This window comes from Cornus florida, unplaced genomic scaffold (assembly GCF_030987335.1).
Source record: "Cornus florida cultivar Cherokee Brave unplaced genomic scaffold, ASM3098733v1 CherokeeBrave_3.0.0_Hap2_Chr09, whole genome shotgun sequence".
NCBI lineage: Eukaryota > Viridiplantae > Streptophyta > Magnoliopsida > Cornales > Cornaceae > Cornus > Cornus florida.
Window position 1 is genome coordinate 81,624,009 of NW_026775579.1, and position 12,255 is coordinate 81,636,263.

Genomic DNA, 12,255 nt, shown 5'->3' on the forward strand with positions numbered 1-12,255 from the left:
AATTAATTTGTAATATCCAGTCCCAGTTACATTGTCAATTTTTTGAAGACATATTATTTATTTGTTTATTTATTAATTATTATTATAATTATTATTTTCTCTGTTATTTTTAGACTTTTAGTAAAACAAACATTCAAATAAGTTAACAATTATGGGAAGAATTGTATTATTGTGTATTTTGGAGTTGTAGAGTATTTTGGAAGAATTGTGCGTCCATTATTGTAGAGAGAGAGTTGGAAGGTTCTGTTAGAATGTTGGAGAGTTTTTTTAGATAGATAGAGGGTAGAATGTTGTAGAATTACATAGAAATTTGTGGGGTTGTAACTAGAAAGGATGTCTATAAATAGAGAATGAAGGTGATTTGTTAAAAAAACAAGATGCAAGTAAGAATATTTTGTGCAACACTGTTATTTATTGTTGAGTGCTAACAAAAATACATCCAAAATATTAAAAAAAATATGTGATGAAGAAAAACATTGAAAATATTTACAGATTAATATATTGAAAGCGTATGAAATGTAAAGGAAATAGATTTACAAATTATGACATCGAGTTTAAGATTACTCCGAACGTACAAGATCAAGGAGGATAAAAATGTCACCTTTAGTCTGTAAAAAAAAAAAAAAAAAAAATTACTTTTAATTTACTATTTTCTTTAAACAGATAGGAATTACCTTAATTTTAGTATATATATATTTTTTTTCTGAAAAGGGCAAAAAGATAATAATTGAAATTTTTTTTTTTTTCTGAAAAGGGCAAAAAGATAATAATTGAATCTTTCTCATGTTTTTCTAAAAATATTCAACAAGCCTGTATTATTTGCACGTGTCCAGATTAGTTACCTATTTAATCTGACCCACTGCGGTCAGTCCCCCAACCCAAACTTGGACACGGAGTTTTGGGTTTGGCTCAATGCTTTCTTACGTTTATAATACCACTTTCTTTTACTTTTCTTTATTTTTCCTAATCTTTGTTAGCCCAAATCCCTCACTGATCGAAATCAGTTCTGTCACAGCATACCAACCACAGTCAAAAGCAAACCAACCACAGTCTATGGTCCAAACAATGGCATTAATTAGCAGGACTATAAATGTACCTGAGAAGACTGTAAGTTGCACCATTAAAATGCTTCACCAAATATATATTTTTTTAAGGAAGTGTTACATATAAATGACACAGATCATTTTTTATTATTATTTAATGGAGTCAAAATCTTATAATTTCGATAAAATGAATTTGATCAAAATATTGATGTGAACGTGAAAAAACATTATTTACTTTTATTGAGGTACCACTTTTAGGCACATAGATACCACTTTTTGTGCACGGAGGTACCATTTTTTTTTGCATCAAGTAACACTTTTGTTTTGGTTATATAGAAACCACTTTTTGTGCACATAAGTACAATTTTTTTGTACAAAATAAAAAGCAGTATCTAATGACAAAAAATGGTATTTGGATGCACAAAAATTGGTACCTATGTGTATAAAAATGGTACATCAATGAAGATAAACAGTGTTTTTTCATATCTTTATTTTTTCGAAATTATAAGAATTCGACTCTATTAAATAATAAATATAAGTCATTAACACCATTTATATGTAATAATTTTTATTTTTTATGTGATATAATATATTAGTAATTGATTAATGGCACGGGATCATGTTGTATGACCGATGCAGGAAGCATTTTTCCTTCACCAGCCCAAGAAAATGCATTTAATGTCCAATAATTTGTTTCTTATATCAAATTGATGAAAAATGCAAAAAGACATTTGATCCCTGTGAAAGGGTTCTGTTTGGATTGGCAGAGGTTTCACCTTTTGGAATTCTCATGAATTCAATTAAAATGAATATAAAGATTACATTAAAATGAATTTAAAGATTACTTGTGCTTTCATTGTGGTCATGAAATGATTTTTATGCACCTCTTAAAAAAAAGTTATTAGTGTCATCAACTAATTATATTTTGTTACTTTAGTATGTTCAATCACTGCGTTTAAGTATTTAATCATTTGATAATAGTATGTCATTAATTTGACAAATGCTTACACGGTATATAGTCCCAAGGTTTACCGTAGCCGTGTTTACTTACTCACTTACTATACGTAAATATCTAGCTTGCTTATTACTCACAGAGTTATCCTAACTTGCACAATACTCACCCAACACTCTTAAGCTGAAAAATGTCTTTGCACAAGGATATAATAAGATTGCACACATTTGGTCCTCTTGGACCAGTAATACCAAAAGCTTCTACATCACACTAACCCTTTTAATTTTCAATAAAAAAGTAAGGCTTTCTATGCTGATTATTCTCTTGCCTTCCTATGCTTCTGTCCTATTTGTTGTCATATATCTGCTTGATTGTTCCATTGCAATGCCTTAATTTATTTATTTTTTGTCATATAGACCCACCAAACTCCATCATTCAAACGCATGCTATTGTAGTTTTTAGCCAAACCTGAAAATGACCCACACGTGTTACCTTACACAATTGATTTTAGTTGAATTTTGACAAAAATGAGATTTTGAATATTTCATTCGTTTTCTTTTTATCTAATTTCAGAGTATCATTTATATATATATATATATATGAAGGTCGATAGCAAATTGGTTCTGGCCCCAAGTACAATAATTATTTTTGCTCTTATAAGACATAATTATATTCAGTAAGTTAGTCTGGCTTTAATTTTTTCTTGTGTTTTTTTTTTTTCTTCATAGTTTGGCTTTAGTTACATAAATTCCATTTGGACTAGGTTATTATTTGAATAAAGTACTGGTACAAGTATTATGGGTTTATTGGTTAAGATCTCTATTTTGTAACCAAACCAAATTAAAAATTAATCTAGTTCTGGTCTGACTAGTATTTGCTGGATCATGTGAATTCTAATAACTGGAAATATATATATACATATATAAGTATATATTTGAAAATAAACAGCATATTTAATTAGAGAAAAACATGCAAGCCATTACAGCGTTTACTCACTAAAAGGACTGTTGTACTTTGTAACAAAATTACTGGTGATTTATACCAGTATACAAATTAACAACCCCTTCACTTTCATATTAAAAAAAAAATCACTATTAGGATGAAATTAACCAGTAATTCTCCTGTATTTCTATATATATATATATATATAAGTAAAGATCAGAACATATAAAACCTAGGGCTCCATCCACAGCCACAGCAGCACCATCATTTACTCCCTCCTCTTCTTTTCCAAGGTAGTGTTGGTGCGCGTGTCTGCTGCTGCTGCACACGGTAAGAGACAATTCTATGCACCTTCTCCTCCTTCTTTTTGCCGGTAGCGGTGTCGTATCCTGCCCTCAGTATGTCATACACTGCAGCAACAAGCAAAGTGAACTTCCCCATTTCAATTCAGTTCAAAAGAAAATGTGCTTAAGCAGATGCACAAATGAACTCTCCATCACTACTCGTATAGATATATAGTCATATAGATGAGATCGATGGACGGTGGAGATAGGCCACAGCATGGAAGAAGAAGAAGATAATTAATGATGATGGCTACGATAATGGTAATGGTGAAGCCTTTAGTAGTCGTACCAGTCTGATTCTTCAGTATATAAACAAGGAAATATGAAATAAATGTATTGAGTGATAGATTACTACTCTTATTTAACCATAAATTATTACATGATATTGGACAATTGATCTTGACCAAAAAACTGGTAACAGGTACTTAATGCCGCAACAACAGCTTGCACTGCCCAATGGGTGCTTCTTGAGCTCGGAGTCCGATCAACCCCACCCCCATTGGCAACAGACCCAGGCTGGCCTGGCTATATATATCATGTGTGCCATTAATTCTTAGCTTAGCTAGCTAGCTAGCTATTATATAGGTTAACTAGTTGAATACCCCTTCCACACTCTTATCTCTTCTTTGGTCATAAATTCTAACATATATAAATATGAATGGATAGTTAGAGTATGAACTACTAGACTTCACATATTAACAGTTCAAAAAAAAAAAAAAAAAAAAAATTCAAACAAAAATAAGAAGAGTTCTCAATTATAATTAGGACTTACTATTTAGGGATTATTATAATTTAAATGGAGTTGATCAAAATAGTACCGTGGATATGAAAAAATACTATTTATTAGTTCAAACTATACTTATTATTTCCGGCTACTACTTTTATGTATATAAGTACTACTGTTATGCACATTAGTATCACTTTTTGTGTACAAATGTATATATTTTTTTTATGCAATTTATTTTGATACACAGTGTGCAAAAAAAAATGGTATTTGTGCACAAGAATCGTACCTTTGTGCATAAAAGTTGTAACCTTACATAGAAAAGTGGCACTTGAAAAGAGTAGGTAGTTTCGGAATTTGGATAGTGTTTTTCCATGCCTATGTTTGGTTAACTTCATTTTTTCGAAATATCATGAATTTGACTCAATGAAATGGTAAATAAAGATCTAAAACTCTATATACACGTAATAATCCTTATAATTTAAGTATTCAAAATTTATATATTTTTAAAATTGTTATTTAATTTGCAATTTTATCCAACAACATAAATTTTTTTAAAAAAAAAATCCTTTTCTAATTATTTTTTGACAAGTAAGTGAAGTAGAATACTGAAGCATAAGAGTGTTTAGGTGTAGATGTCTAGTACAAATAAAGGTACACAAATGATGAAGCTATTTTTTTTTTTTTTTTTTTTTAATTTAATCTCAATACTTCTACAAGGATCCTCTAAGTCTTCAGTAACCAAGAGGACCTTGTATGATATATTTCTCATCACATGAGAATACAAATCTTGTTTCAACACAAGTTTACTGTCCAGCATTTTTATACTACCTAAATCAGTTATCAATGACCTAAACTCCATTTATAGATCATTCCTATGGTCTGGTCCTGAAATGAAATCCACTGGAGCCAAAGTAGCATGGAGTAAGGTACGTTTGCCTAAAGAAGCTGGAGGTCTTGGCATCCCTAACCTAGAGCTTGCTAATAAAGCAGGGATTCTAAAAAGAATTTGGGAGCTACAAACAGCAGATTCAGAGAGAACATGGATCAGGTGGTGTAATACTCACTTGATTAAGTCAAGGAACCTACGGACTATCGACATTCCACACCGGAGCTGGAGGACATTTTTGCAACAAAGGCACCCAGCCAGACTTTTTATCAAACACATGATTGGGGATGGCAAAGATACTTCCTTCTGGTGGGATAATTGGTCCTTGTGGGGCCCTCTTTGTTCTAGATTTCAAAACTCAGTGCTGCTTGGTTTGGGTTTAAATGTTGACATCAAAGTACAGCTCTTCATTGTGAACTCCCAGTGGTCCTTTCCACCCCAGTTATTATCTTCAATTCCAGAACTATCATCCTTGCAGCCTCCTTGTCCATCAAGAAGTGATAAAAAACGTATGGACTGCCTCACCTTCGGAACAAGGAGGCTGCAAGGATGATGAAAAAGTATGGAATCCCATGATCACTTGTTCTTCGACCGCTCCTTCATTTCTCCAATTTGGAGCTTCGTCAAAGATAAAGGCAATTTCTGCAACTCCATTTCAAATTGGGGAACCTTAATTTTATGGTGCAGCAACAGATGGAAAGTGAATTCAGCATCCAACCAGCCTCGCAAGGTCTGCCTATCCTCAATGGTTTTTCATACTTGGGAGGAAAGAAATGAGAGAATTTTCAAAGGAAAGAAATCCTCACAGAGGGCAGTTCTTACTCCCGCGTATTTGCAACACAATCACCTCAATTCTGAAATTAGGGTTCCTTCGTGATTGCGCGACTGCTAGAAGAATCCTCAAGGATTGGAATCTTTCCCCCTCCTCTTCCCATCCACCTCCGACACCTCCAGACTGATCTTCGTCGCCGGGATTGTCCCGCCCATGTCTCACTTCTCACCGGAATTGGGTGAAATTAATTAACACAATCTTTCTGTTAATTCAGTTTCTATTTTCCTTGTTGTTGTTGGGCTGAGCCCTTGTCGCCCTTGGGCCTGTTATGTGTCCCCTTTTGGGCTGTTTGAACAATGGCCCTCCTTTGTAATTTTTCTCAATACATACAGTTGCTTAAAATTCAAAAAAAAAAAAAAAAAAAAAAAAAAAGATAATACAAATCTTCATTCTTGATAAAATAAATGCAGTATGAGAGATACAGTAACTAGTATAATTTTAGTGGTTAATAATTTTATTTAGATCATTAGCTGGATCACTAAAATTATTTAGGTTAACTAGCTGAGTACCCCTCCCATTTCTCTCTTCCTTGGTCGTAAGTTCTACAATATATGCATGGGGGTGGGAAGCCGACGGATTGGGTTGGGTCGGATTTGAGCATTATTAAATATGGGTGGGTTGAATCTAGATTGGTAAAAATAATTATTATTTTGAATAATCTCATTTGTTATATACAGTACATATTAATTTAACATGAACAAAAATATCGAAACAAAGAACTTTGAGAGAGAAGATATGATGTAGAGAGATAAAATTTTCTTTATTTTTTTTTACTTTTTCTATATATCTCGGGTACACACCAATACCCTTATATATATATATATATATATAACTATAAGCTAAGCTTGTAAAAGTAAGTTAAGGAAACAACTTGCTCATATGTATTTAATGTGTTCACACCTACAACATTATATATATAATGGAGCTTTACACATAATTCAAACATGCGTACTAAAAGTGGGCCACGCTACTGATTCCATTTCTTTCAAATTTTCATAAATAGTGGACCCCCGACCATATATATATACTATATAACATTATTATAGTTTTTTTATTTTTTATTTTAAATGGATAAAAGCTTGTAAAAATATATATGGATAATTGTAAATCTTCTAATTTATTTTGAAAATTCTTTAAATTTATATTATTTTATTTTGTGACTAGACATACATGAAGGTAAAATATTATATATATATATATATATATATATATATATATATTATATGAAATCATCTGTTAAGTTTTTTATAGAATAAATAATTAAATAAATAAATTAGGTCGTCCTACTTTGAAATACAGATGTAAATATAGGTTTCTTTCGAACTGTAGTAGTATATACACGATGAGTTCATGATGCAGAGAGAATCTTAGAGAGAGAGAATTGAGAGAGAGATAGTGGGCGAGAGAGAATTTGGAATTGTGTGTTAAAATTATTAAAAAAGAAGAGGTGAATTTGAATCAAATAGAGGTTGTGAAACTGTGTTTCTTATATAATGAATTAAATATGGATTAAAATGGGTGATCGATATTCAATTCATTTAACTCTTTATAAAAATGGTTGAATATGGATTACCCATTTTGACTCATATTTTAAAATAGTTTACTCATATCCATTTTAAAGTGAACGGATATGGGTGAGTTGGTGAGTCATAACCCATTTTGTCACTCCTACATATACATAGTTTATAATAAATACGAGTATGTAGTCAAAATATGTACTACTATACTTCACTTATTAACAGTAAAAAAAAAGGAAGGAAAAGAAAATTAAAAAAAAAATGAGGAGAGTTCTCAATTATACTTAGGATTTATAATTTAGAATTATTATGTACAAATGCAACTTTGGACCTTTATTTACCATTTCATGAAGGCAAAGTTAAATACTTTCAAAAAAATAAAGTTAATCAAAATGGTGATGTAAATATGAAATAACACCATTCCTTAGTCCAAATTACATTTATTATTTTCAACTATAAGTGTACGCATGCTCTGCATAAAAGTTGGTACATGCGCTCATAAGAATCGCACCTCTGTATATAAAAGTAGTACTGGTCTAAGTCACACAAAACGGAAGCGACAGCGAGAACAAATTTGAGAGCGAGAGCATGAGAGCGACAAAATTAAATAATAAATAATCAGAATTTGAGGCAGAGCGTGCGCGGAGCGTAAGAGCGGGAACGCGTTTGGAGTATGAGAGCGACACCCATTGAGAAAGATTGTGTGACTTAGGTATTGATATGCACAAAAGTGGTATCTAAAAATAGTAAAGATAGTTTCAAAAAATATATCCACTTCAGCATTTTGGCCAGTTGTATTTTTTTGAATCATCTTGAATTTGACTCCATAAAATAATAAATAAAGGTTTAAATTGTAATATCCCTATAATTTAAGTATTTAAAATTTAATTTAATTTATTTTTTAAGAAATATCCTTATTTAATTTGCAATTTTATCCAACAACATAAAAAAAAAAATCCTTTTTCTAATTATTTTTTGGTAAGCAAGTGAAGTAGAATAGTGTTTAGGTTGGACCAAAAAAACTAAAAAGATAAAAGAAGTAAGAGTTCATTTGGGATTATTTTTTACTTTTTAAAAATAATTTTATTTAAAAAAATTAGGTTTATACATGCTTAGTAACCATTAATAACACTTTTAATATTTACTAAATTTAGATTAGTAGAGATTTCAAAACTGCTTTGACGCGGTGTGAGTAGAAGTTAAATATTTCGAAAGTGCAGTATGAATAAACATGAGAACTTTGGAATTAAGTTGCTTAACCTAAATTTGTATTAAGATGAGTGACCCTCGGAAGTATTTAGTCGGAGGAAACCAAAAAGGGACCAATATGTGTTTGGTAAGATGAAAGTTGTTACACCCATTATTTGGGAACTGAAATTACATATAAGAAATTAATGATAATAAAGTGTAGTAAATATTTGAGTTGATTCGGAGAAGGCTAAACCAAAATTATATTTGAATTGATCCATTCTCCACAATACAAAAGTTTTTGGATTCAACTATCAAATTTAGCCAAACTGTGACATCAATGTATCTGATTAGATTCGAAGACTGTAAATTCAAGCTAAAAAAGTATCAAAATTGTACAGAACTTTTGTGTTGCAATGGAATTGAAGAGGTATAGCAGTTTTGAACAAGTTTGAACTCTTTTTGAAGTCATTGCATGAGAGAATAGAAATTCATTGTCAAGGCACTCGTATATACGCATATATTATATATACACAAATACTGCGCAGTGTGTTGATTTATGCCAATATTACTTAGTTTCTGCTTTGGAATTTTTTATTTATAGAAATACTCAGTTAAATAGAAATTAATTACACATTAATACATTATTAGCAGGGATGGGCCCAGACCATTAAGTGAGGGGGCAATAACGATATATTTTAGTCGTAATTTTGGAGGGGAGAAAAAGGAATAGTAATATTTGATGGGTATACAATTCAAAAATAATTTTGTAGAGAATATTAACCAAAAAAAAAATATATTTTTATCATTATTATTTGAATAAAACAAATTATGCCTTTTTTACTAGGAAAAATTACATATAAATGGAGTCAAAGTTCCATATTTACTTAGAGACTTAGTCAAAATTTCATATTTCTCTAAAATGGATTGCTGAGGTGGCACATGGTTTTTTACTGTTTAGAAAATTGTGGTGCCTAAAATGCCCTTCCCTAATAAAAAAAGTAGTACCTTCAGTTCAAAAAAGTAGTGCCTTCAGTTCAAAAAAGTAGTACATTCGGAGAAAAAGTAGTACCTTCGCGGGTGTTTAAAAAACATGGTACCTGGACGCCAAAAAGTAGTACCTTCAGTTCAAAAAAGTAGTACCTTCGAAGAAAAAGTAGTACCTTCGCGGAAGGGTATTTTAGGCACCACAATTTCTAAACAGTAAAAAACTATGTGCCACCTCAGCAATCCATTTTAGAGAAATATGGAACTTTGACTCAGCCTCTAAGTAAATATGGAACTTTGACTCCATTTATATGTAATTTTCCCTTTTTACTACCCGTTCCAATTAGAGGTTGGTTACCTATGTTACTCTGACCCGTTGCTTTCAACCCACCAACCCAAACTTGTATCTGTGACACAGAGTTTTGGGTTTGGGCCCAATGCTATCTTATGATTATAGTAGTAATAGCGGTCCAGAAACATCACACATGTTCGCGCAGTCCAGCCAATACATGTTATCAGCAGATGATGACATTTTTGGATGCATGTTACTTAACCCCCGTCACGCGTTGTCAATCCTGAAAACCAACCGTGAAATGACCCCTTTTTGTTTTTTTTTTTGAGAGGGTGAATACTTTTGAACCATTCATTAACGCGCATTAATATTAATTGCGGTGTAATAGATTTTGACAAAATTAATAAAATTTAATTGATACAAATTACGTATTGAATTTAAAAAAAAATCACAAATAATACGGCGAACTATCAAATGTATATAAAAATATATAAAATATAAGAAAATCTTAATATATAAGACTATTCACGTGATGCTCTGTATTTAAATTTATATAATTGGAGAATAGTAAAGATATTCAGATTAAAATAAGTAAATAAATGCAAATGTGCTTCATAGCACTCTTTATTAGTTGAATTTTGTGCTCCACTTAAAAGTGAAAAATTATTATATGGTTTCGAGCCAATCACGTGTTGTCATATCAGCATATGCGTCTGCTTTATTTTATGTCAGTTTTATCTCACTTTTTTACAATTTGATATCACTGTTTTTACTTACGCGTCAACGTGTGATTGCAACAGATTGGTTGGATAATGTAATATTTTTCTCTCTAACAATTATTCCTCTTCACCAGCGTATCTAAGAATATAGTTAGAGACACACTCACACACCTGAAATCGAACCTTCGACCTTCTACTTTAGAAAGTGAGAAAAATTGCCTTTAATTTAAGTACAATACTTAACTACTCATTGGTGAGTAGGATGAAACTACTCACCCCTATGTGGTCCAATAACAAAATAACACATTACCTTTAATAATAAAATAATCCACCCCTATGTGGATTATTTTATTATTAAATGTGATGTGCTATTTTGTTATTGGACCACATAGGGGTGAGTAGCTCCACACTACTCACCAGTGAGTAACTAAGTATTATCCTTAATTTAATTTAAAAATAATTTGAAAATGATTCTTTGATACTGTTAGATAAAATTGCCAAGGGCTAAAATCATAAAACCCACCTCTTGTTTCCAAAAACATCATATAACTTCCCTCAATTATCAAACAGCCCCATGAACTAGCAAAAACTATCACGTTCCCCCCTTTCTATGATGAAACTGTTAAGATGTTGTGAAATGACAATAATACCCTTGATAGTATATTAATATTTTATTAAACTGAAATTATAGTATGAGAATGGCAATTTTGTCATTACAAATTACAAGGTTATTTTGGTCAGAAAAGTGATGCAACTGTTGCACGTGATACGATCCCTTTAGTTTTAGACGGGAAACTAACGGGGAGAAGGTGATATGATAGACTTTTTAAAACATTAAGGAGTAATATGATAATTTCTTTAGTTAAGCGGGTTAGTTGATAATTTTTGAAAATAAGAGGGGAGTTTTATGATTTTAATCCAATTGCAAATTACATAATGAGTTTTTTTTTATAAAAAAAAAATAATAATAATAAAACTAATTTTTGAGTACTTAAATTATAAGTCCTATAGTTAAGAACTCTTTTCACTTTTGTTTGAATTTTTTAAATTTTTTTTATATTTTTTTTAGCGTTAATAATTGAAGTCCAATAAAGTAAGGCCATATGCACCAGCCTCTTTGGATTTTGGCTCTCCAAAAATGCCACATCAGCAATTCCAAGAGCCACGTCAGCAGCTTTTGCTCTCTAGAAACATGTATTCCACCAGGCTCTCCAAATTCTCGTTCTCAAAAAAAAAAAAAAAAAAAAAATTTAAGATTAAATATAATAAATTGGAATAAGAAAATAAGGTTTACAAAATCTTATGGGAATAAGAAAATAAGGATTACAAATCCTATGGGAATACGAAAATGAAAATTTAATTTTAATTATTTTTTAAAAAAAAAAGTTTTACAAAATTGAATTTAAAATTTTTTTTTTATAAAAAATTATAACCGTTAAGGCACTGTTTGTGTCAACCAAACAGTGCCTTAATGGCCAAATGCATTGTTTATGGCAGCAATTTAAAATTTAATGCAAAAAAATAAAAAAAATCAAAATTTAAAGGAAAAAAAAAAAAGTCTTTTTAATTTATTTTTCCCGCAAATAATTTTTTTTTTGGACAAACAGTGCCTAAACAATATATTTTTTATTTACTGAATTTTATTTTATTTTATTTTTTAAAAAAATGAGCTCAAAATAACCTATTTTTGGGTTTTTTTTTTTTTTTTTTTAAAAAAAATTTGGTTGCTAAGGGAAAAAAAAGCGCTTCAAGCAAAACGTCGTCGTTTTGCTAAGGGAAAAAGAAAAAAAAAATATTCCACGATCAGCCACGGGCTCGCAATATTC